At 40.5% G+C, this 27,894-nt stretch overlaps 1 long non-coding RNA gene across 1 annotated transcript; it reads left to right on the forward strand.

Annotated features, from left to right (window-relative positions):
- The first annotated feature begins 1,563 nt into the window (after nucleotides 1–1,563).
- On the forward strand, nucleotides 1,564–17,016 carry LOC113744555 (uncharacterized). Its single transcript, XR_003461634.1, has 3 exons — nucleotides 1,564–1,707; nucleotides 13,438–13,615; nucleotides 15,242–17,016. It is a non-coding gene; the product is annotated as an uncharacterized LOC113744555 (long non-coding RNA).
- Nucleotides 17,017–27,894: the final 10,878 nt, after the last annotated feature.

Raw genomic sequence — 27,894 nt, forward strand, 5'->3', positions numbered from 1 at the left:
GCAAAAATAGTTCACACGAAAGAGAAAACATTTATTTTATTTACCTTCAATGTTAAAAGCAAAAAACAACCAAGAACAATTTTACTTTTCACTTACATCCAGTTTCTGTTATTTATGCCAAACACTGATAACATTAAGAATGACCTGTTTGTGCCTTAAATGAGTTTCGCAATAATTATTGATTTTTTGTTTTTTAATTTTAATTCTAGGAATTAAAAAATAATAATGGACAATATATATATTTATATATATCTATATATATAATATCTATAATATATATATATATTATATATATATATATATATTATATATAAAATATTAAGGCGCATGTTTTCAGGAGGTTTGTAGCTTTGCTGGACAATATTGTGAAAATGCCTCTCCAATTTGTCAGTCCGAAAATGCAAACAAAACACACACACGCTTATTAATCCCAAACACAAATTAGGATATTTATGAGGGTTTAAGTTTATCCAACACATCAGCACCTCTAATATATTAAAACATAACAAAACAACATTTTTCGTTCTTGACAGAAGCAGAAACTCGGATACAAATTTACGCGTGTGCTGCGAATGAAAATGACCTTTACCATCATGCAGGAGATCACTCATAAGAGCACATTGTTTGAGTCATCTCGCTAACATTCAGCTGCTGCATCCTGCATGTGTGGCAAGAGTAAATAATAATAAAACATATCTAATATATTAAATCAGCCATATAAATTCCCCAACATTCAGTGAGACACATTATGATTCAACCTATCAAGCTCTCTCTCTCTCTTCTCTCTGTCCCACACACACACACACACACACACACACACACACACACACACACACACACACACACACACACAGCAAAGTTTAGATCAGTGAATAAGATTAAGTGTCATTGTCACATAAAACAGCCTCCCGTGGCGCAGGAGAATAGTTGCTGGAAAAGAAGGCTGATTTGGGAACAGAGCCGCCTGAATGTGATGCTCTAACTTCTCTCCCCTCAATCTGGGGGTCCATTGTCTACACCCTATTTTTAAAGTAGTTGGAACCTCCCCTCTTGTTAGATAAGATAGGCTCGTTGTCGTCCAAATGAATCAACCCCCCCCCACATCTCCTCCTCCTCCTTCTCCCTTCCTCCTTTTTTTTTTTTTTGCATTCTCTTCCCTGCTGAGCTCAAATCCAAGGCCAGAGGAGTCTGGGGACATTTCTGCTCCCCCTTATAACTAAATGACACCCCTTCGTCTTCTGAACACGTAGGGCCTAAAGTGTGCGTTTATTCTCCAGACCCTCTTTACAGATCGTACTTTAAACAGCGTGATCTGCGAATAAACAAAGCCAGTAAACAATAGAGTGGAGGCTATGCCCACATATAGGAAGAGTACACACACAAACCAAATTGCACAAGTGTAAACTTTGAATAGGACGCCGCAGCTCTGTAAATTTACACAGACATTAAATTTCGTTCTATTCATTTTAGACATATAATGCTAAGCTGATTTTTTATAGCACACTGATCGATATCTCTGTAAAATAATCATTTTTTTAACTAGCGGGGCAGTGAAATCTTTGCTTTGTGCTAAAGTCAACAGTGACAGAGTTTGAGCTCAAATAAATGCCGTGATGTCTGGAGCCCTTTGCAGAAGGCAGAAGGCGATGCTTCTACAATGGGCTCCTGTGTGGCTTGCCAACAACAAGCACCGGCTATTTTGCACAGGTATGAAGCTTTTATTTTCTATAAAAATCTTTATTCCTTACTAGAAGGGAGACGTGGTTTTGATGGCCTTTTTCCTGGACATGCATGAGACAGGGGGGGGTAGTGTTGGTGGTGGTGGTGGTGTTGGTGGTGGCAGAAGCTGATATCCTAAATTCGTGAGAATAGAAGACGTATTGGATTTCACGACAGGGTGGCGCAAAGCTGAGGGGATCTGCAGGTTATGCGATAGTGGCTGCTGCAAGTTTCTGTGTCTTTGAGTTGCGTGATGGAGAGAGATCACTGCTCACTGCAAAAGCAACAGCAAAAAAAAACAACAACAACAAGAGGGGATTTAGAGTCAATGCTGATGCATTATTTAAACAAAAAAAGTGACTTAAAAAGTGATAAAGATCTGAAGAGGATGATTTCATTCCACTTGAATTCAGTGCTGGAGATTCCTTAAAACAAAATAATCTTAACAGGAGAGGTGTCTATAAAAACAGGACTGAATGCTTAATTCTAGGAAATCCATATTGATTTTAAACGCCGGTGAAAGTAGCGGATCTCTTCACTTGTTTAGAGAAATATGAAACTCAATATTGGCATGTTGAGCTGGATATATATATATATATATTTTTGCAGCGTGCGGCTGATTGATATCATTGTAACGAGAGCGAGCTTTGCTGCAGCACTGACCCTTATATCACACCGGGGTCGATATATTTATTTTATGGTTTTATTTTTTTATTATATCAGTAAATCTTAAATGACATAAAACTGTTGGTAATTGTGATGGAGAGCTTTTTATTTTTTAAAATTTTATGATAATTATTAAATCGTAATTTATCACAACTGTATTAAAAAACACATAATAATAATTACAATAAATAATAATAATAACAACAATAACAATAATAAACAATAATAAAACAGGTCTCTATTATTTCTGCAATGGTGCCTTACAATATTAATGTCCAAGACGCCGTATTTGGATAACTTAAGCAGATGGAGTGCCCTCCAAAATGTCCATTAGCCAATATTAAACAACAACAGTATCCCCGCGCGGCTCTCCTCCGTCCTTTGAAGGCGGGATAACCTCAGTCAAGCCCTCTCTAGCGCGCACTGAGATGGGAATGGCCTTTTGGAGCTTTGCCGGTTCAAAGGTAACCAACCTCAATCTGTACTGCCGGACACAAGTGCGCCGAGACCACATCAATGCACCTTCCCAATCTCCGAACTTTGGACACATCAGTGAGGATACCTCTGCAGCTCCTACAGCCGAGCACATCTGTTGTTATAGCAACTGAATAAAGGATAGGTCCAGCCTGTTGATTCTTCTTCTTTTTTTTTCTTTTCTTTTTTTTGTCTCAGCTAACCTGATTTCTCTGCATTTTTTTGTGATCGTATTTGCATATTTTTTGATTAAGGCCAGAAAATCAAAAACTCTTTTCTCACGGAGGCACAAAGCTGTCAGACTCATCTTCTTGTATAGGCACCCTCTGGCTGCTGGTTAGTGACGAGAAATCGAATGAATGGAATAAAAATATGACCAATTTCTGGCAAAACAGGACACGCATTACCGCAGGGATAATAAAAAATAATATTAGTAATAAAAAAGGAGGCTTACAGATAAACATATCTACCATTCATACCTTCTTCTTCTTCTTTTTTTAATGTGGCTATATTGCAATTTAACAATAATCTTTTCTGTCACGTCTTTAAATAGCGTCTAATTGTACCAGACCTCCAAAGTGAGACATTTTCCCTACAGCGATGTATTTTAATGCCTAGGCGAGTTTGGGCCTCTATTTTCACTGAATGACTCAGTATCCTATAAGCCATATGCACATTCAGCCATGGGCGTCAACTAAATAGCAGAGCGCACTGCTATTCCTGACAGCGTTTTTTACGCACGAAAGCAAAGAGAAACCGATTCATAATAAAAATGTAAGAAATATTAAACGACAATTCCCATCAGGGGAGCGGCAGCTGGAGCAGACAGGTCTGAGTCTGCGCAGGAGAATCGATTCTCCAATCGGTTACATTTTTAAAGACTCGGCTCACCAGGCAACATTTCTGTGTATTAATCGGATGTGGAGTGATTTGATAAAGTCTGGTGGTGTTATATACAGCAGGGTGTCTGCAGCACCTATAGGCTTCACGCGGCAGCCCCGCGGACTGGAACACCCAAGTAGATCTGTCTCCATGGCGACGGCGGGACACCGGTCCAACAAGCTGTAATTCTGTCTCAGCCTTTTGCAGGGGAGGGACCGTCCACACTAGCCCGACTTAACTCCTCTTTCACCAGAAATACTCCTAATCCCATATCTTAGCAAGGCAAACTGGCATCCCTCAGTATATTAAAGGGACCACAAAGTCAAAACTCAAAGCCACCCATGGTTTCTCAGCGGGCGGCCCGTCCCGATGAGACGCTCCGTCCATCTCCGTGTGTGTGTGTGTGTGTGTGTGTCTCCAGTTTTCTCCGCGCTTCTCCGCTGCCGATGAATCAAAGTGATCATAATTAGGCGATTATTATTTTGTTCAATTAGAAAATAGTGTAAAAAAAAAACGCACGATCATATTAGGGTCAATTTTATATGACACAATTTAAGGAATGCATGGCGATATTTGATGTTAAATTGTCTGTTGATCTGACTATATAAATGAATAATTATTTTGTCCTGTCATGGGTTTATTCCGGGTTTATTATCCTGCTGCCATTGTTTATTAGTCTTACTGTTTATTATTGATGATGAGCTTATTGGGAATTTAGGACGAGCACAAAAACAACATTAAAATAAAGTTATCACGTTTTTAAAGCAGCCTGTGTACACTGTAAAACTGGAACATTTAAATTGTGAAGTAAGTTGCTAAGTTGTTACTCAAACAGTAAAAATGCATTCTTAAGGCTGCATATTATCGACTAAAATATATTTTTTAATGAAGGTTAAACAATAAATACATTTGCACATATTTGTGCAGTCAGTGTGATGATTTTTTGGTATTTATAGAGAAAACAATGTTTAAAAAATACAGTATAAAGTAATAATAAATAAATTGCACACTGAATAGAAACAGCAAAGGAATTCAAACTGACTCTAACTTTGTCTACGTAGTTTTATTGTATATTTGGGCTTGAAGCAGGCCTCTAATGCACAACCTGAGCTTCTATTTTTTTACACAATGTATCCACATCACTAAATAAATTAAAATATGCCCCTGGAAGTTTTTGAAGCTTGAAATGAACTGTTTTACTGTAACAGCCTTTTTAAATTCGAGTTAAAATTGTCAGAAATCATACGTATACAACACATTTATTACTACAGGTTCATGTCTAAATGGTTGGTTAATATTTGTTGTGCAGCATGGATTTTATTTATAATGATGAAAAGTGTAAAGGAGATTATTTTTGAGGAAGTCTGCTCTTCTTGTGAAATATACAAGTATAATCATGGATTTACAGATACATACCAAAGCCATACATTATCTTCAATTATCTTTTTTCTCCACCATCCTACAGTTCATATAAACAGGTGACTACTTTCTGATTTTCTTCTTGGGCATTTTCCTTTAACAAAAAGTACATATTTAATGGTTATTGTTCATTTCTCATCATCATATAAAGCTGACACTTCAATCTTAAAATGCTGGAAAGTTTCACAGTCAGCATGAGTGATGGATGTAGCCGTTATTTTGTCAATCTAGCTGTACGAAGGTCAGTTTGGGGTTCTGTTATGATGGAAAGAAAAGATGTGGGTCTGTGTGTGTGTGTGTGTTTAAGAGAGAGACAGGGAAGGCTGAGATGGCAGGATGGACAGGGTGAGAATGCGGCCACTGACTGTGATGTGTCCGCACTCTTCTGACATGAATATGTGACATTCCAGTGTACGACTCCTTCATGTCCTGAAAGAGAGAGAGAGAGAGGGAGAGAGGTCCACCAACAATGCCCATTGAGTACTGTGAGGCAGCAGCTGGTGGGACGTGCAGTGACCTAAAGGCGATCTATTCAGGCCAGGATGGGGTGCCTCTCACTACCCTGCTTTTATATGCCTGGAAGTGGATGGATGGTCTGTGTTTATCCTTGTAAAGTATTGCAACACAGGTCACTGTCATCACTAAAATGGTAGAGAAGGTCGTCCCTGCCTTGCAAAGCCTATCAAGGTTTGTAAAGGGAACAGCAAAAAAAATCAAGGGTGATGGAGATAATGTCTGATGGTAGAACTTTCCATCTTATGTCAATGTGATGGAGATAAAATGGAGATGATAGGCAAAGGTCTTTGTTTCTGGGGAGTGCTGAAGTGAGGCTCAGCCGCACACTGGAGGAGGGGATTAGCTTCTCAAGGAGAAATATAAAGCGTACAGAAAAAAAAAAAACCCTCCATGCAAGATAATAGATGTGTGATCAACCAGGCAGAAAGATACTATATTGGATGGAGATTATCGATGCTCAAAATGTGGAGTTAGGTATTGTTTGAGTTGACTGCTGGAAACATTTGTGTGCATACATGCACTCATGCTTCTAGCTCCTCTTTGGTAATTCCACAGGCATTTCCCAACGGGTCTCATGCCTGTCTTTGAGATCAAACCTTGTTGGCAAAGCGACCATAAAACAATATGTCAGTCAGCTGTGGTAAAGGGATGCCTGCTTGGCTGTGATTGATCTGCCAAGGGTTCTTTATTCCCCTGGAGAGTTGATACCTCCAGGTTATAGATTCAGCAGTTGCCAGTACTGGTGAATATCCGGTGCTTCTGCTTTGGAATAGTACCACATTATAGCCCCTTTTTCTGACCCATTTCCACCCAGTGTGGCACATTGAGCAACACATGGCCATAACATGGAAGCCAACATGCTGCAATATCTCCTCACTTCCCCCTCAGCTCCAGTTCCAGGAAGTGAAGGCAGATCTTTGCCAGCCAATCACAGCGAAGGACACCCAACTCATTAAAAGTTAATGAAACCTATAAACGTGGTGCGCCAGCGATTCATTTAAACCCCCAATCCAATCTCCTCTCCCGGCAAAGGCAAACAAGCCCGTGTGCCCCCAGTGCCGTCCTCGGAATAACAAACTACGGAATATTTTGTCCTGCATATGTTCTCCTATGCAGACATGTGCACTGTGATAGGCTCTTACAATGGGACTTGTCCAATTTAGAGAATGCCAAGATGGTGTTCTGCAGGGGTGAATTTTGTAATCTGCGTCCGAGTTGAATTTAATGCCTTTACTTTACACCACACAGCTTGTCGAGAATGGCGGCGATAGATATGCCATTTCAACATTCATGAGAATCACTGACATTCAAATAATGTGCTCATTTTAATACCGTATATACCGAGTGGGAGGCAAATCTGTGTGAAAAACCTGTATTTACCTCTTCATGGTCATGCGAGTGTCAAGAACTATTCCTGATCCATGCAGATTGACGAGGCCAAATCTGAGGGTAAGCGCTTTTTCTCCTTCCAATAAACTTATCTCTCTCCTTCCAGTGTAGTCTGTCTGTCAGGACACTGTCACCTAATAGCATTGCTGCTCTCAATTTAATAACAACCCATCAACAGCAATAAACCTGCCACCTTAGAAGTGTCCAAATCTAAAGTGTGGAACAATATCCCCCCTTGTCTTTAAGACCCCCCATTTCAACACATCCCAGTGCCCCTTAGTGCTTCCCTTGGGGGATTCAAATTAAATTCTCTCCATGTATAGTGCCACTGTCAGCCTGCTAATGAATTCCCATACCCTGACTTGAATCAAATTAATCCCCAATTTAATCCCATATAAATGGCTGTGTTATGTATAATGGAAAGGCGGATGCTTGGCTGAAGGATTGAGGAAAGCTGGGAGGTGTCTACAGGGCTGTTGAGCAGATTATGGTGAAGGATGAGGCCCTGTATGTTTTCCCCACTGCAGAGTAGTCCCCTGATACACACTATTTAACCCTCGCCTGCTTGACGCTGACAGAAACATCACGCCGTTTGTCACTTAATATCCGTTCAGATTAAGGAGTCAACTGGTAGATTTATTGGTCAGAGCTGGGATACCCTTATCTTGAAGTGCCCGGCAAAAAGATAATGTAGGGTGGAAGAGGGCGTCTACTATATATCATTATTCATTCAGGGCCTATTTACAGTTAAATTAGCTGTGAGTTCAGACTTGTTCCAACCAAACCCAGTTTGAGGTCATAGTGTCAGAAACAGTTGCGTTACATTTTAATGCAAATTTCCTCCAAATAACCTCCCTTCATATACAAACCTTTCATGTTAAGAGTGGTTGCATATTTTTGGGAACAACTCCCTATCATTATTTAGATTGGATGACCACCACTCCTCAACTTCTTGGAGTCAGCGGTGGGTGAGTGACAGGTAATTTGTTAAGGGGCTTATTTATACAAATAGTGCAGTATTATGCGTCATGGTAAAATATTACAAATGCCTTTTAGATGCAAATATAATTGTCCACTGCTCCGTCAGATGTATTTGTGTGAAGAAAAGCAAAGTCCAGATGGTGGCTCCAGGTTCAGTTATTGATGTGTGGCTCTGAAGACTGGAACTGTTGGACCTCCCGTTCCTGTGTTGTTTTTGGCCTGTTCGCGCAGAAGCCAACAGAGAATGAAAACTCAACATCCAGATATGCCAACATTATGATGTTGCAGCTATTTTTTTCTGCATAGGATAAATGGGATATTTTGGGATTGATACACAGGATCAAAAAGTGAGTCAGGAGCCAAAAAGTTATCAACTGTATCAGTTGGGTGATTTTCTTTAATAACAACGCAAATATTAACACATTCACTGCTAGCAACTTAGTGCAAAGTTTGTCCTAAAACTGATTGTTTAAGATGATGTTGTTGCTGAGGTTGGATGTATAGTTATAAATGTATGATATATACTGTGTATAGTTATGAAGTAAGCAGTAGCATGGGATGATATGAAGATGACAGACGGTTCTGAAGTCAGTTTGGCAGTTCAGAGGACAGTTTGGAGCCTTTAAAGCTTGGGCCACCAAATGTCTGAACAGCTATGGTTTATTGAGGCATCTGTAAGCTTACTCATTTTATTGCCAAGCTTGGCTCGTGTACCCACCGTCATGGAGAGAGCGAGAGAGAAAAAACACACACACAAAAGTTTGCTGTTTGCCTTCATTCCACCAAATCCTTGACAGCCGTGCTATAGCCCATCACTATTCACACCATTGTGCTGTCACAACAACTAAACACATCATTTGTGTTGCAGAAACTCATCCTGTATGTATCAAATACCAAATGTTTGGCGACCGAGAGAAGCAATGGTGGCGGTGGTGGGGGGGGGGTGCTGCATAATTTGCTAGGAAACATTTTACCGAACATTTGGTGATAAAAACGCCGGCGTCGGCCCTAAGGCTTAAAGCAATTAATTCAGGATCCTGACATAAACTCTCCAATCCTTTGACAGCTTGGAGCTGAAATAAAAATGCTAGTTCTCCTGGGAACGGCAGGAGATAGCTGGCTCTTTTCTGGACTGTTTGCTCACTGGCCCTGAGAGCAATCTTCCCCAGTCAGAATGAAATGCAAGGACACAAACAATGTACCGGCGAGAGAATGGGAGATGGGGAATGAACAGTTTGGACTATTTGCTCAGCAGAAGGGCAGCCACAATGGCCGGCCCATGGCTTTCCCATGCATCAAGCCTCTTAGTCTTAGGCCTCCCTTTGTTGCCTGGTTTCTTCTTCCCCGGCCAGATAAGAGCCCAGCTGCCCTATACTTTTAATTCCCATTGTACACCATACTGTATGGTCATTTATCTGTCCACATTGTGCCTGCCATAACCGTGTTGTCTAATTGGATGGGTTATCGTTTGTGTATCTCTGTTCACCTTAGCGTGTGTACTCGTTTAGGGGTTGAATCGCACTCACTTTACCATAAAAGGCAGGGTGTCGGCCGGGTGAGGGGGGATAACGGCTGACCCCTCTTCTCTTCTTAGAGAAGGCAGCACAAGTCAAGCACAGAGTGCGATAACGATAACCAAGTGTTTTTTTTTCCCAATGCTGATTATCAATTTAGAGCAGTTTCAATCATTTTTTATTAACAAAGGCAAAAATGCTCAAGAGTTAGATTTGGGATGCAACAAAAATCTAAGTGAAGGGTCTCCTTTCTAGGCCCCGACAAAGATGTACTTTTCCAGCCAAAGGCAGAAAGCTTCTGAAGGCTCTTGAGGGAGAAATGAGATGTGGTCATTATATGACCTAATGGCAACTTCAGCCAGAAGAGAGGGCAAACAGAGCAAGTGTAGTGGCTCTGGCTCTGAGAGAAGGATCCATATTGTGCTCTTTTGTTTTGGTTTGTTGGTTTGTGTTTGCATTTACATTGACCAGTCCTTTGCTGAATGTGTATTCACACTCAATACATGTAATGTTGTCTGCGTGGCAGGAAATGAAAGTAGTGTGCTTCACTGTTGGAGTCTGCCGAGAATAAAATAACAATAGTAAATGTATCTGAAACAAACAAACAAACTAACAAACAAACAAAACAAAACAAAAAAAGAAGAAGAAGAGAAGTGGGATGTCACAGGATGATCAATACACATAAAATGAAGGAGCATATTCATGCATGTGAGCAGACACTTGCCTAAAAACAAACACACACACACACACACACATACACCCATCCCCCTCTGTAAAGGTTGTGGTGTCAGGGACCCCCTGGGTGGTCAGACTGAGGATGATTTCGACACAATATGATGTGAAGAAAAACCTTTGAGAAAAGAGATTCACTGGCTGTGTTTTTTCCACTGTCACAACTATTTAGAAATTCATTTATTATATACAATTCATCTTTTGTAATTCAAGTTGCAATGTATTTGAAGAGAGTGACATCCGGGGATATAAGTGCTTCTCTTTCAAATGTACACACAGATACACTACAGGAAAACTTGTTCTTTTGCCAGCGGAGTGAAAACACAACCCATGATGATTCCACAATGGTTTATTCTAATGGCTAAGCTCTTAATCTATCAGATCAGATTTCAAAGTGCTAGTAGCTGTGCCAAGACAGGTCCCAGGAAGGAAAACCCTTTTGTTTGGGGCAGAAAATTTTAAATTTAAGACCAGACTTTATTCACAAGTCCCTAATCACAAATAAAAAAAAAAAAAGGTATGACCTGTTGCGGAAGTAGCTCAAAGAGCAACATTGTTAAGAAACAGAAAACAGTGCTTGTTTTCACATCCACCTTTGGTGCACCACCAGCGCTCTGCCAGCATGTCAGACCTCAGGTATGGCAAGATAAATAGCTGTCTTATTTGTGCCTGTGAGAGCCAAGCTCCTTGTGGGGTGGTGCTCTCGTCTTCACGCTCCACCAACGCTGAAATAAAGCTCTGTTCGAGGCATTTCAACACTGCTTAAGGTTGTCCGTGGCTGTGTAATTTATGAGTTGAGAGGACTTCGTTTTTAAGTTCACTATGACCTACAATCTTCCTGCATTCATGGGTGGAGAAAAGAGCCATGTGAGTCATAGGAAACTTACAACACCCCACCAATTACCTTAAACAATGGCGGTCTGAGAGATACCTGTAGCATTCTGGTGTGTGGTTCAGTCACTAAATGTGATGTGTTGTGACCTAAAGTAATTAGATGTGTAGGCACTTTAACAGGTTAGCTGTTTTGTCACCTGTAGGTCAGTATTTAGCTGGCAGGAGGCGGTTAGTGCTTTTCACCTCATGCCCCGTAGCTCTCGGTGGGTGGTCATATGGACAGGCAGACACGCAGACAGACAGAATGACACGCTGACTTGTGGTTGCTGGCACTGCTTGCCTCTTTGGCAACCGGCGGCAGAAGAAAAGATAACCCTACTCAAAGTGGCTTAAGTGACTGTGATTAGGTTTTTGGCATTTGTTTTTGAAATTCAGTATAAAAATAAAATATAAAGTCAAAATTTTGGCCTGTTTCTATTTTTCTTGAAGTTGATATACTTCAGATAAATATACACATAAAAAAAATAAAATACATATATTAGTAATATTCTTTTTTTGACTGCAGAAAATAATATTCCAGTGCTGTTTTCAAAATATCATATATGATAGCCTTTTTTTCTGTTTTCGATGAAAACATTAAAATCTTTATTTCTGTTTTAGAAAACAAATGAAATACTTGATGAGTAATCATGATCACAAATCATATTTACTCAGCACGAATATCAAAAGACAAACTTTGTTTTTAAAGCAATGTGGAAATGTGATTTATAGTCACACACTGTCTTACACTGTTTATACGCATATGACATTTATATGTACATATCTTGTGTTTACCCTTTGTTACAATAAGTGGACATATGACTTGATAATTTTCTTTTATTGCTAAGCCATCACAAGGGGAAATTAAAACGCACATTATCAGGTTAGTTTTATCAGTGGTTCCACATAATGTAATTTACAATCTAAGCAATCAAACCTTGTTTATATTATAACCACAAAAATAAAGAAATCTGACGGGCTTTTAAAACTCCTTTGAAATAAAGACAAACTGTTTTTTTTATAGGAATAAAATGATTTTTTATTGTATGCTCAAATTAGCATTTAATTGTGTGGATGTGTAAATTATGTAGATATAATAAAATATTATATAAAATACATTTTGCTTACCTGACGTCATTACTCTAACTAATCGTTTATTGTTATGGAATTCTGTAAATTTGTAGATAATCAACAATACAAATGACACTTGCCTGTGTTAAATTTCACGGGTAAAATATGCAAACAAGCATGTAAAACAAATATTTAGTTATCTAAAATTACTTTTGAAAAATGTATCTAAATGTGTAGATATATAGATATTTCATTATCATTGTATATTTGAGTATATTTGAAGTAGCAATTTAATAATTCACTGCAAAATATTAAGCACATGAAGAATAAAAAGCAAATGTTAACAAGAATATAAAAACATTAAAATGTGCCCTTTATATTTTATGATTTACTATTAGATACATTTCACTGACAGTGTAAAAAGGAGATATTTATTCTATTGCTTTTTAGCTCACCATATGAATATATAAATGTTTTTGCATGAATATTGTATTAAAGATCAAAGATGAGTGAATTGCAGAAGTGTTTTTTTAAACTTCTTCATTCAGATGCCACCGTTCATACCCGGAACATTTCGACTACACGTCCACATTTCATATCGGTTTTGTCGAGCACTTTCAGGGTCGAGCACAGCTAGACATGGCTGTAACATTCACATTACCTCTCGACCAATGTGTGAATGTCAACACCCTGTAAACACCTTTGACACACATGCTTGAATGCGACGGGCGAGTTAACTAAACATTCCTGGGTGTTCCCCATAAAGGTCTACCACTCATCCACCAGACTGCACTGACCCGTCTCCCACGCTCCAAGTTGCACTCATGGAGCATCCTGGAGGGATTTTTCCCCTTCATATAATTATTTTGTTAATTTATCCTTTTTACTCTGTATTTATAATTTATCACCCACAAAATAAAACATTACAGGATAAAAAAATAGAATTTCTAATAATTCACTAGCCGATATTTTGTATTTTTCTTCTTGCCCGTGTGTCTTAAAATGCTATAGAACAATGTTCTATAAGGATTTGGGAATTTGGGAGTATAATTCAAGCCCCGTGCTTATCGTCACACCCAGACTATTTGAGTGTTTTGAGATGCGGGCTCCCTGAGGACGGATCGAAGGCGTCCTAGTAGAACTGCACATCAAATAAATAGGAGGATGGGATTTATATGGAGGCTGTGTCTCTGTCAAATAGGGCTCTGCTGACTGAAGTGATCCCCACGGCCAGAGTGGAAGAGAGGAGGGAGAGGAAGCCTCAGAGGGAAGAGGGATAGCTGCAGAAGAGCTACACTGATGCACACACACACTCACTCAAACACTCACACAATGTCCCACTCAGTCCTGGGTTGTGACCGGCCCATGGCATTGGCCAGGTATGTCAACTATGTTTGCCTAGCCATCCATCACCCATGCACCTTCCCTCCTGAAACAGGAACTTTTGTTTGAAGCATACATTTGTTAAGCCCATCCTTTGACTCTGCTCAACCTAATTTATTTCCTGGGAGAGACAGGATTTATTAGCACCTATGTTTTGTTCTTTATATTCCTCTTATTGTAGGGTGCACAGTGCATACGTGTTGGTAGAAACATAGAAAATGGATGAGTTGTCACTAAGAGAGATTGCGAGCTACAGTTTGGGGACACCAATGGCCCTTATCATCGGTGACCAGGGTTAGCAAATAAACACACTGCAGTGAAGTCAAGCTGCACGTAAGGAAAGAAAAGATTTACAACGGTATGACGCTCACACATGATGAAGAGGATATGAAATGTTTTTTTTCTTTTTTTTTGGTTAAGTGTCTACATCATGCTGTGGCAGAATGGAAAGAAAATGTTTATTTTGATATGTGGTGCTCAAAATGTTGAAAAGCAGTTTTTAAATAATCTTTTATAGAAAACAATTTTATTATTTGTAGACCGAAGGAACAAGGAAGTATAACACGGACATGAGAAAGTAGTTGACTTGATGGTTGAGAGGCACAAGAGGTACAAAGATTTCAGGAAGTGCCATACTGGTTTTAACACGAGCACAAATGTGAGTCATTTCGCTATTGTTGTCCACCTTGAGAACATATTGTCTGAGTGAGACGCTGACATGAGAACCAGCCACAAATGTCTCAAAAGAAACCTATGTGTGGGCCGGTCTGTTTGCTAATGCACCTAAGTTGGAGCCTTACTTCACTCTCTGAAACACAACCTTCATTTATCTTTTGACTTCTACTCTGAGCGGGAGAGCAGATATCACTTAAAGTGCCACGTTAATGATTGACTCTCAGTGCACCAAGCATCCTGCTTTGAGTGGCCACTTTGCCTGCTCTTGTGCTGCATTTTCAGCCGTAAATGTTTGTGATCCCACTATCCTCTCCAACTCCCATACAGTATTATTAGTACTGGGGGGTTAGGGTGGGGTCATGACAAACTTTCAATAAAGAACCATTGGCATGCTGAGGTAAATGGGAGATAAGAGTTTGTCTCTGACCCTTTTAGTGCTTTATAAGAATGTGACTGTGTAAACCTAATCTCCCCTCAAGATAAATTTGGTCCTGCTTTTGTGAAGGCAAGTTCATGCATTGCTTTTTTTTTTTTTTTTTTTTTTTTTTTTTTTGTAGTTCTAAAGCCCACTTTGACAAGCATGAAATGAGCCCTGGACTTTTCATTGACAATTCAAGATGTAGAGCAAACTGAGATTAGGGCATGTTAATTAATTGTGGGGTTGGCCTCCCATCCCGTGAAAGACTTGTTCCATTTATTGCCATCCTGCCAATCAGTGACAAGACTAATCATGAATTTCTTGTCCTTATTCTAACTTTTCTGTGTGGTAGAACAAGAGTTCCAATGGGATTAAGACCCTTATTGATTATTTTATGTGTCACCCACATGTGTTGATGCTAACATAACTAATTTACCATTTAAGAGCACTATTGACATGACTGTAAAATAACATAAAATGACAGATGATGTTATATAAGTTTGATCTGTGTTCTGCCTATCCTCTACAGATGCACATGGCTTTCATTCGAAGGCGCTGCTTACGTCTACTTTCATCACCCTGCATCGAGCGACCTGAAAGCACTTCCCTGTCGATGTACTTGGCTATATCTACGTCTGACCTGTCTGCCATATGTAATATCAAAGCCTCTGTCAGCGTGGAGCTGAATGGGAACAAAAGAGAGGCCTCCATTAATGATTAACTGTTCTAAAAGCCCCGGCTTTTGTATTCCCATGGTGCCCAGGCTATCTGGCCACCATGTGACATGCTCACAGCATTTTTCGAGCAGATTGGGGGAAAGCTAGTGAGCAAACACAGGTGCTTTGGAGCAGCGTTGCCGACGCTGTCAGGGACAACCACAAACAAGAGCAGCTATGCCTGGCTAAATGAATCCCCACCCCTCCCAGCACCATCACCACCCCCTCTCCGTCACTAGCTAACTTGTTTGCTACCTCCCTATAGGTTTCTACCCGCAAAGCCTTCCTTCTGGAGAGTCCCCACGTCCCCCCCCAACACAAGTCCAGTGTCCGCTACAGCCGTGCTCTACAACTTCTCACACCCTCCAAAGAAACAAACAAATAAAAGTGAGGACGGCCGACCACTTCTTTGAGGTGATGGCATTTGCTGTGGTCATGACTAGTGGGAGAGCAAACAAATTAATGGTGTTCCGAGTTTTCACTTTCCAAACCAAACTAAATGTCTTTTAGTTCAAGTGGGGCAATTCCACTGACCCTGGTGTCAAATGCTGTATAAGGGTTGCACACTCTTGCACTTGAAATGCCGAGAGGAGGCCGTAAGAAATTAAACAGGGCTTGAGTATTGGCCCACATGAACCTGGTGTGTTGAAACTCCTTAAAGTGTCATGTGTCAAATAAATCTTGAACAAATTGTGTGTGTAATAAACACTCGTGGTTTATTTATTTTATTTTTTTCTGTCTGTCTATTTTGACCACAAACTTTAACAAGGTGTCTGGAGCACTTAACCTTTTCATATAAGCTGACTGATTGTTCAGAGAGACTGCGGGTGCTGTGTCGCTCAACTTTGATAAGACAATCAGATGATAGGATGGCGTTATCTTAACATGGCTTTCCGGCTGGGGGACAAATGAACACTGTGTGATAACAGGAACAAAAGCTTAGCTCTTATTGGCTGCCTCCTCCAAAGAAAGGGAAAATTATCAGGGTGGAAAATTCACAATGGGCGCAGTTTTCATTTTCAATTTTCTACTTAGCCCAGGTCACAGGACAGCTTTTTTTTCTAGTCACTCAAATATTTATATTGTCTCTCGTTCGCATTTTGGTTTCACAGTGCGCAATTACCTGCGCCTATAAAGTTGTCTTTATCACTACAGAGATGATAAAAAAATGTTTTAAAGCAAACGATTTAAATCAACAGGACGGGAAATGAAGTTGTAAAAGTGAGAGACGGCTGTAGAAAAAGAGGCTGACAAGGAGTGAGTATGATATATACTGTAGATATATTTCTAGAAAAATGAAAGGACAGAAAAATCTTGTCTGTGTCAGAGAGAGAGCAGGAGATGGAAAGATGGAGGAAAAGGGTCAAAAGTTGCTTCTTCTGGGACCTGCTACTGATCAGTAAAACGCCACTTCTGTCTGTGTTTTCTGACTTTTGCAGCCCAATTCTCAGAGTCAGTGAGGGGTGTGTATACTCAAGGATTCACTCTGGGATTTGTTTGCTCTATTGCCAAAAAATGATTGGAAAAAATATTGGTGCCCTGGTAGGAAATGTTGGAACTTTCTCTGACTTAAAAAAACCCTCTTGCTACTGTGTAAAAAATTGCATGAATAAAATATATCTTTTAAAGAGAAGGTGTCATGTGTTATTTGAAATGCAGTTGTGTCCGAAAAGAGTTTGATGTTGAGCGTCTTTTGAATGTAAACTTTTCAATGTTGTTAAAAAGGGCATATTCCAAAGTTGAATTTAACCTCCTTAAACCATTCTTTCAGGGACTATCAGACAGGGTTTAAATGGGCAGAGATGTATTTGAAGAAGCTCATCTCATCCCCAGCTCTGCTGCTGGTTCTCTGCGGAGATTTATCCGCCAGTGGTCGTGAGCTGAGTCTGATCAGAGGAGTTACAAATCCTCACTTTTAGGGGTCTTACTGTAATTCACAGGCCTGTTGGCTGCAGTAGAGAGTGGGGGCCCAACATCTCGAGAGGGATTTGAGACAACATCTTTGTTGCCTCCTCATTGTGTTACGGTGAAAGTCGTCATTGTCTGACCAAACTCTGCTCAGACCTCGGCTCAATCAAAGAAAAGTTTTCCAGTAATGAGGTAAGACATGAAAGCTCATTGAACACAGCGACATGTTGAAAGGGCCCTTTTGATCTTGCCAGGCACAATGGTAAAATTTGAAAAGAGCAAAGTATGCTTTAAGCAGCAATGCACTGCATTAACCTTGTCTTTTGACAGGCCCACACCTAGAAAAAAGTAATATTCTGCTTGATAGAAAATGTAGCTCATGAGTAATGGCCTCCTTGAGGGGAGGGAACCTTTGTGCCAATTTTACCTGCTTTCTTTAGAAATTGGCTGATCGAGAAACAAATAAAGCTGGCCTGTATTCAACGCTTTGTCATAGCAACATTGTCTTTGTGTGTTCTTTCAAGTATTGTCTGATATTTTTCACTTTTTTCTTAACATATCAAGGTATTCATACAACAATATAGTGCATTAGTAGTGATTTAATGAATGTGAATCACAATGAGTCAAATCCGTGATTTAAAATCACAGATTTAAGGGAACGATGCTTTAAAGTTGTCCTTTTTCTTTTATGATGAGTGATAAAAACTTAATGGCAGTTTACTGGAGCTGACAGATTACCCAGCAGCCTACTAGGTCAGTCACGGGTCAGCGCAGGGACGACTCTGTCCCCAGACTCTGTTAACTGAGTGGGCCGGGACTATCTCTGCCCATCAGCCAGCCAGTCAGTCGCTGCCCCAGGAAACGCTAATAAAATATACCTGTCTATGACTATTTTGAGAGGCTGGTTTATTGTACAAAGTGAGTATCTATTAACTTCTGTAGGTTAATTGAATGATACAAGTTTAGGAGCTTTTCAGTGGTTTTCGAAATTTTGCGAAAGTCCATTTGGCAGACGGCAGCTACCCTCGTGAAACCACTGAATACGTACGATACGATATGATCAGATGAAAGAAACCAAAGGGCAGGTGCTGCTTGTCTTAAAAAACATGTATATATATATTCAGGAACCTTCAACAATGTTCTCAACCTTTACCCCTGCGAAACCACACACATAAACACACTCCGTCTGACGCCTTGTGCGCCTGGCCTGCCTGGCGTGTATTCATTTTCCACATGGAGCCATAAGACAAAGGTGGTCCACTCAGGTAATGGAGCGACTCGGAACACAATCTGCTCAGGTGGAAGACCTCTGTGCTGCCATCTTCACGCCTGAACTGCAGTCAATGACAGACATACAGCCTGACGCCTTTCTCAAAGCACAAACCCACGTCCGCCAAACTGCCAGAGGCTTCTCGCTGCCGTTCTAATAACCCTCTATTCAATGAATTGTCTTTCTGCGCTTTTTATGAATACAGCCTGTGTCCCTCGTGTTCAATTACTTGAGTCAATATGGATGTATTGAACCTCAACATATGAGTCAAATCATAAAGTGTATATACAAGAGCAGGGATGTTATGGCCATCTCAGCGGAGCAGTGAAAATTACACTGGTGATTTGCAGCCCAGGAAGTAAACAAAGTGGTAATATATGAGGGCAATAACACATAAATATGGTCCCAGTGTGGAGAGCATCTGGGCAGTGATCTTACTTTTCACCAGTTTGAAGAAGATGTACTTCAAATCATAGCATCTTGTAAACGGACCATTTAAATGATGTGATAAAATAAAAGTTGATATGCCACAATGATGCCTGTGTGAATGGATTCATATGAGACCATGTGTGCATTGCGTGTATGAGACAGCTGCTGCTTTTTGGCACACACGCACGCACACACACGCACGCACACACACGCACGCACACACACACACACACACACACACACACACACACACAGGTAGCAGCTGGGCAGGCTCACCTGTCATATTAATAAAACCAGACAATCCCTTCCATCAGCAGTGCAGCGGCAGCAGCAGCGGAGGCTAAAACAGACAGAGAGACGGAACAAAAGAGTGGAGAGGCGGCGAGACATGAGGGAGTAAATGAGCAGACGAGGAGTTGGTAACACCCCATACCCACAATGTGTTATAGATACCAGCTTTAGAATATGTGTAAACCTCATAATGCATTATAACTATTTAGATTTTTTTTGAAAAGGTCTCTGGTGTCAGCATCAACACAGTTTGATAGTTTGCTTTTTCTGGTGTGTATTGCAAGCTATCAATACGGCCACTTAACTGTCATGAAGGCATCTTACCACAACCTCCTTTATTTATGATTGAAGGACGTATAAGGATGTTCATAAAAGGATGGAAAAAATCATGCAAAATGTTTAGAATGATTATGAGGAATTGTGATATTGATTATGAATAGTATAGTAAATATAGCTATATGTATAACGTCTAAAAACAGGAAGGAACATACCAATTATATCTATTATTGATTCTAGCAATTCTTACAGTGTATTTGTATATGTTATAGTACATTATGCGCTGACTGTCTTTATAGGCCTCATATAAAGTGTTAAAATGAATATAATATAAATAATATAATAAATAATAAACAGTAGACACCTCAGGTCTCTGCAGGGGCCAATAAAACTCGAAATAAAATTCAACAACATCAAGATCACAGAAAAACACCAGTTTCCCACATAACAGTTCTCGGATCTGTCTTCTCCCTAAATTAAATTTTCAATGTAGTTCTGTGTAATAATCTTTCTTTTGAATGTCATGTCTAAGCTTTGGCTTATTCCAAATCTCCTCCTAAGTATAAATTGTACCTTCTTTTTGGGAGTCACTGTGCAATCAGACAAGAGGATTGGCTGTGGATGATAGAGCGATGACAATGCCGATAAGATAAGAAAGCCCTTTAGAGACTTTCTGATTGTGTGTGTGTGTGTCTTTTCTGCGTCTTGGTCTGTTCCTGCGTCTGTCTTCATGAGTGTGTGTCAATGTGAGGGGTGCATGTTGCTGCTTGCTTGTGTGTGTTCTCTTGGCATCAGAAAAGGCCTTGGACGGAGTGAAGAGAGGGCCCAGGGGAGAAGGAAAAAGACAGAGTGAGAGAGGGAGAGAGAGAGAGAGGCGGTAGAACAATAAGGGGTGGTGGAAAATGACAAGCCTGCTAAAGGAGAGCTTCCTGAGAGCACCACATCTAACAGAGGAGGCTGTACCGTACAGAGGAGACCATCCTCCTCTTCCATTAACCCCTGGAGTGCCTAGTTGCCCAGGTAGAGTTGATTCATTGGAGGCACTGACAGCTGCTCCATGGGTGGTATCCTGTGTGTTTACTTTTACCTGTAGACTCAGAGGACTCGTCTTAAAGCCAATGAAAGCTCTAATGTGTCATAACTGACAGCACAATGAAAACACTGTCACGGATCTTCTGACAACCTGGTGAGATTGAGGTTGATTAACCTAAATCTATTGCTGTCAGCACAAATAAAATTGTCCTAATTTGCATAAATTAAATGAGTGGAGCATCCATGCTGAATTGTGGCTGAATTGTTGGTATCCCGGCAGCCTCGAAAATCAGCCGAGTGTGATTAGGCTGATTACCTACATGGGTGAATTGACAAAACGTGTCCAAGGGAAGAAGTAGGAAATGCTTCATAAAGAATCTTTTGATACAGACTGACAGGGCCCAGTGAGTAAGCACCAAATTATGGATGAAGGCACAAAAAAGAAAGTTCCCAGTGTTCATTGGAGGCCAGTGAATCCAAAATGAACTCTTTTTATGAGGCTGACTTTGCCTCCGTGATGGCGCTCGCACAAAGCAGCCAACAAAGGGCGGCAGTAAAGGGGGAGTTGTGACAAGATAGCGGCACAAAGAGAGAATCAACTTGTACGTGGCTGAATGCAGACAGGAGCCCGTCCCAGCTGTTTTTAATGGCGATGCATTGACAGGAGGGCAGGCCATTTTTAATCGCGTGCACTTCTTTCAGGCACACACACAAACCCCCCCTTTCACTGAGCTTTGTCAGTAACCTGCAGTGACCTGCATTCAAGGCTGTGTCAGGGTCCCTAGCACAAAAGATGCTGGAGAAGGGTACAGGGTTGTCTGCAGCTAGATGTCCAGGTCAGAGCCTGGAATCCCCTACTAGACCACCACAGTCCTCTAGGATGGGTGATACCTAGAAAAAGAAAAATAGTGTAAAGTAGTTGTAATAATTGACACAAGAATGTGTACAGAGACATGTAAGTTGGTTACATTTTGAACTAAATAAATGTCTATAATGTCTCTGCAAACACACCCATACACACACACACACACACACACACAAAGAATGTACAAACAAGTCGGAAAACAAAGGGCTCTTGTAACAGGGCTTGGGATCTTGATGAAAAATTCAAACAATATTAAATGGGGAGTGTCAACAGCAGACACACTTCTGCTGAGGGCCCTTCAAACAGACAGAGTAACTCGGTACACACATTACGCCGCCACAGTTCAACCCCTTAGTGTAATGATGATGGCAGCTTTAACTGGGGCACAGCTTTTAAAACCCCTCTCCCGCAAATACTCTTCTCCAATGGGGTGGTAGAAGCTAAGGCAAAAAAAAAAAAGGAGAAGTAAGGAGTCGTCGTGTCCAGGCATGTCTTTTCCTTTAGATTTACCTGAAAAACGTCACCGGTCACCGACATTCTCCACGACCCCTTCCCACCCAGTACTCCAACCCTCCCTTTCTAGTGACCACTTCATCGGGAGTCGCACTCCTGAAAGATGCAGATTAAGATATCAGTGCTGAAGGATTCCAACCTGCACAGCACAGAGCAGTAATGCCTCTTGACAGGCGAGCTTTAAAGCTAGGCCTCAGATTCTCACATCCATCAGTGATCCCTCATCTCAAGGAGTCGGAAAAAGAAACAACTCACATAAATATGTGGACTTCACTGCACACATGAGGAAGAAGTGCATGAGGAAAGCAAAGGATAAAGGACCACTTTTTTCTCAAATATGATGCACGTGTGTCTGTGTGTGTTTGTAATTATTACAAAAGGTGTGTGTGTGTAGTTGATTTCAGTGCGCATAGCAAGAAAAAGAAAACACCTCCTTGCCTTTCATTTACACATTTTCTATAACGTGAAACTAAAACAACACTTTTTTTTGCAGTTATTTTAGTTTCACTTTACATATTTATAAATTGCAACGTTGATTTTTACATCCAGTTGTTTTGTGCAAAATAAATAAAGAAATAAGAGTATGATTTTTTTAAGTGTAGACCAAACACTCCTAATGTCATCAGTGTCCCTCACAATATTAAAGAAGCTTTACTATAATTATTATACAGTTATCTAAAAAACCTCTTTGGCTTTGAAATAGGTGACAATTGCTTGTGTGATAATATAATGCACATACATAGACAAACGAATTTTGTGAATATGTGCCTGTTTGCTTCGGTTCATCTGTGACTTACAGTGACTCAATCTAAGTCAAGATCCAAAAATGCTGGGTCCTACATTTCCCATAAAGTCTTTGATGTGACATCATCTGGGTTATTTTTTCATACTTTATAGAGCTCCGTCCAGAGTAACAGAAAACATTAAACTTTTTTTTGGCAGACTGAGTTGTACTTATGACAAGTAGATTAAACTTGTAACATTGGTCGAGCGCCCCTTTAAGGTGGTATTGGGACTTCCTTATTTTTGAATAGGATGAGGACTATAAACAGCTAATCCTTAATAAAAACTCAGTCATTATAGGAGCTATTTTTCTTTCGTGTGTGCAATCTGGCACTGCCGCAGGGTCAATAGCTCCACCACCACCTGTAGGCAGACAACAGTGCTGACTGGGAGGAGCTCGACTAGCTGTGGTCAGACACAGGAAGCGGAGACAGCAGGTGCACTGTTATCACCTCCATAGAAAGGTAATGAAGCCACATCACAATCAGCAGGAAATGAAGCAGCACAGCTGAGCCTGATAGCATACTCTACATCACCCAACAACATTTTAAATGTCTATATGCGAGTGTATATGAGCCGACAATTAATAATAACTGGATGTCACTTATAACCCTTTGAAGCACTCACAGACGACCTAACGCACTTGATAAGAGAAAATTTCCCAACGTCTATGCCTTGCAGTTGTATCCCTTTTGTTTATGAGCGCTCCAAGTAGACTCAAAGTGGTGTGACATTTACGGGTGATTGCTTTGAAGAGGAGCCAACTGCTCTCCGAGCAGTAAAAGAGCCACCTGCCTTGCCTCACCTGCCCTTCTGTGAGGGCTTAGTGAATAAAAACTCCCCGAGTTCCAGTGTCAGCTAGACCCTGCCCAGTAGCTACAGTACAGTGCAGCACACCTTCAAAATCCCCCCCCAGTTTTGGCTGTTGCAACAGACAGAAAAGAGGATATAAAGAAGGAGAGCTGTTTTCTTTTCAGTGTCTCCCCTCGGCTAAGTCTGGGGTAAGCCCACTAATCCTGCTTGGTGTGATGACTCACAACGGGTGTGGCCAATGTGTTCCCAAAGATATCTTTTCCACAGTCTGAATATCAATAGGAATGTTTATGTTGGCTTTGTGAATCATGTTGTGTGGCATTTAATAGTTTCTAATGGTTGCCGAACACCTCTTCTTATGTTCATATTTATATGTTTGAAGCAGAGAAAACAACAAAATCAGAAAACTAATTTCATTCCTCATATTTGTGTCGTTTTTTTGAGGCGTACGCAGTGTTGTACGAGTGTGTGTGTGTTTTCTGACATACGTGTGTGTTTGTGTATGTGTGAGTGGGAGAGAATAGGGCCAGTGTCCTACCTAATTGTTATTGCGTCTGTGTTTGGCCTGGAGACAGTCGATAGGAATCAGCAGTGAGCCTGGTGGTGGTGGTGTGGGGGTTACGGAGGGCTGTGTCTCCCACTTCCCAGTGTCTTAGTTGTAATGCATCCCTCCACTAACAGGGATCAAGGTATTAGGGATTCAGGTTATTTGTATTGATTTTATGTGCTGTCATGCCGGGCTCGAGGACGCCCTCATATTTGTGGAAATTGCAAATTCCACCTCCGAAATGTCACCAGCGTTTAATCTCTTCCTGAGTGGTCAATACGGGACCCTCATTCTGGTCCGACCACGTTTATTAAACAGAGACCAAGCGTTCCCTCCGTTGCCATGACACCATGCAGCGTGGTATGGGATTGGTCCAGGCTGGATGGTAACATGGGAGTGGGGAAGTCGAACTTCAACATTAATAACTTTTGATGAGATCTGTGTCAACGGTTATGAGACTGAACATGGATAAAGAGAGTTGACTATGGATTAAGTTGAGCACAGGGAGTAGTAGCCACAGTTGGATTTAGGAGTCACATTGAGAATTTAATCATAGGTCATTTTGAAGGGCTGCAAACTTACACTTCAAACTTCACAATACTGTACATTCAAAAGGCTTCAGTGCCTGTAAAATGTGTTTGAAAAGAAGCATTTTTTTCAGGCATCACTGAAAACTGACAGCAGTATTACTGGAGCGTACTAACTAAGGTCAGTGTCATTATTCTACGAGGACTCTTCAAGGTCCGTAAAAGCAAACTGATTTGTTGCATCTGCCAACATTTGCATGCTATTATCATCTTTGCTTTATCCGTGTCATAGCAAATGTTTCTCTTTCTCTAGTGTTTACAGGAATGGCCGAGCCACCCCTCCTTTCTCCATTCAACACAATCAAATTTACTCTGGCTTGAGTACACGTTTAGTGGGGACCATTTGTTTGAGGCAAACACTTAGGGCCTTCGTATGTCATTGACCAGTGTCCACAAATATAATCCTATCAAGTTCAATCTTAGGATGTTCTACGCCATTGTTTTCCTAATGCAATAAATGAAAATAATCACATCTGTCTTGTTTTAATACAGAGCCACCTCCTCTTTTTTGTGTAATTTTGAGTGTATTATAAACCTCAGATTCCTCCATATTTTATTTATTCAAGTGAGTCGGAATAAACTCGTTGATGATATTGTGATTTTTTTTTTCCACTGAAATCCTACTGTTGACATCCACCACGCTTTAAGTATTTACAGTACAAGTAGAGGAACGGCACAGCTAACAAACATGAACCTGCCGGGGTGGACGGCATGCATTACTTGCTTGTTGATAAACCCATGCTTCTTCCAAAAGCCCTCAGTTGACATGTACCTACAGAGAAAGCCTTAGAAAAACAAGCAGGACCCTTGTAAATATGCAGTGCCCAACAGTGGCACACGCAGTGTTGGCTTACAAACTGCTAGTGGTGTTTTTCTTTTTACCTCCAAATTTGCTCGGAAAACTAATCATGGTCTGATAAAGCCCATGGTAAATATGGGAGAGATTGACACCCACATGTCAAAGTTTACATAGCCGAACCAAGTGTACATATAGGGCAAGGGAACTGTGGGGCCGAACAGGGCTGGTCTGGCCTGACCTCGACAAGTCTGCGCCGGTGAAATAGACACTTTGTGAGAGAGGCCACAGAGGAAGAAGATTAGTCAAAGACCTGGGCACAGAAGGAAGGAAATTATTTGAAGATAAACTGTCTGCACATCATGTAATAACAGAAAAAAAATGGACATCATTATTAGTGTTATATCAGAAAACCGATGGATAAAAATGGACAATTTTTTCAATGCATTAAATATCCTGGATATAATGCTTCTGCTGTTTTCATGTATGCCTCTCCTTTGAAATACATTAAAATGAAGACTGTGAATGGCTTCCTTCTTGCCAGTTGCTGTCAGCCTTCCAATTGCTTGATAATCCACAGCAAAGACAGTGCAGCTAACAGAAAAGGTTAACCCCTGACTGATGTGTCTGATGTTAATCTATAGATCAATTAGGGAGAGGCACACTGGGTCAAGCTACAGATATTGCAGTGGCTATTAGTTCCCCTATCTGCCATTATTACACAGTCACATGCTCAAACATTGCGCTGGGTTGGTATGCTAGGCACAGATGCCTAGGGTAAACAGACAGGCCTACAAGGCTTGCACAAAATATTGATCTGACAGCAGATGGGAACCTTGATATCAGCCATTCAGTTTCCCTGTGTCTGTATATTCTTATGTGTGCGTGCATGTGTTGGAACATTTGTGGCAAATGTGTTTGGGAAAATATTTAAAAGCACACATGCGTGTTTGTTTTGCCTGACGTTACTCCAGAATGTTTTCACTTCCAGTTTCAGCTGAAGCACATTATGGTATGCTCTCTTATGCTCCTGTTAAGCACCTTTAGTATAGATAAATGAATATGAGCTGATTGTTTACAGTATTTTATTTGTAATAATAACAATCATTTATATTTTAACATGCAAAGTTCTGCAGTAAAAGAAACAGTTTGTATAAATCACATTGTTTAGTTCATATTTTCACAGTTTTTTTCCCTCATTATTTCCAAACCGCCGGCTGCATCTTCACAGACTACACAGTATTTTCCCAGCCCTAACTCTAGAATTAGTTCACAAAAGTTGCAAAACCGATGTTGCAATGGGCCCTTTGTGCACTCTAATTTACAACATAATAGATAAAAGCTATTACACATAAGCTGGATACAAGTCAGGAGCAGCGGCTCACGTCTAGTTTCGAGATTTATATTTTACATGACGTTCTTTGAATTTGTTCCAAATTGAACTTTCGCTGTCCCTCATAATAATCCAAATGAGGAGGGATTTTTTTTCTCTCTCAAAAATACCAAACAAAGTATGAAACACATGCATCAACTTCTTTTGTTGCATTAAGCTGTGTCTAAAAGAGAGAAGGGTTGTCAGTGAGAAAAGATGGACTGAAATTTTCCATTACTTCATTCAAAGCATTCCTTTCAGTTTCAGTGAATTAGCTCAATGGTAAAATAACTGAAGGGAGATGACATGATTCCTTGTCTATCAGCAGAATGAAGGAATGTTCTTAAATCAAATCCTCTTTCTTGGAGATATTTTGGGTGATCAAAATGGCTCATGCTGGGAAAAATGTCACCAGGAATAACCTATTTATTGGCGAGGGATGGTTCTTTCTTTTCTAAAGCTTGCAATAACATTGAAGAATAATGTTAAAAAGAAGAATAATGAAAGAAATGAAAGTGCTCTCATGGTTATGAATAGGCAATCTCTTTATATGAAATTTGGATTTCTAGAGAGGGTTAGGCTGGGTCACATATTTCTTCAGACTATCCCTGCATGCCACAATGCAGCCAACTTGTCCAAATAGCATTGATGGGTTATCCAACATTCCTCTATCCTAAAATCTCAGGATAATCACAGCAGGGGTATGGAAGCATATTCATGACTAATTATGTTTTTATATCTTCCTGCTCCGCCCTTTATGTGTTCAGAGCTCCATGGTGTGTTCTGGCCCTGGAGATCAATCACTCTGAGCTGCGTGGCCAAACACCATTGACAAGCGGAGGCAATGCAAAGCTGGTCCAGCACCTCTATGGCATGCCACCATTCAATTAGTCTTGGTCAGCAGGAGGCATGATTATTCCAAAATTAGTGATTATTTCCCTGGGTAAACAGGCCAGATTGGGGTGTGTCATCCCTTGTGTGCCT

The sequence above is a fragment of the Larimichthys crocea genome, chromosome XXIV (assembly GCF_000972845.2).
Source record: "Larimichthys crocea isolate SSNF chromosome XXIV, L_crocea_2.0, whole genome shotgun sequence".
In the NCBI taxonomy this organism is placed as follows: Eukaryota; Metazoa; Chordata; class Actinopteri; family Sciaenidae; genus Larimichthys; species Larimichthys crocea.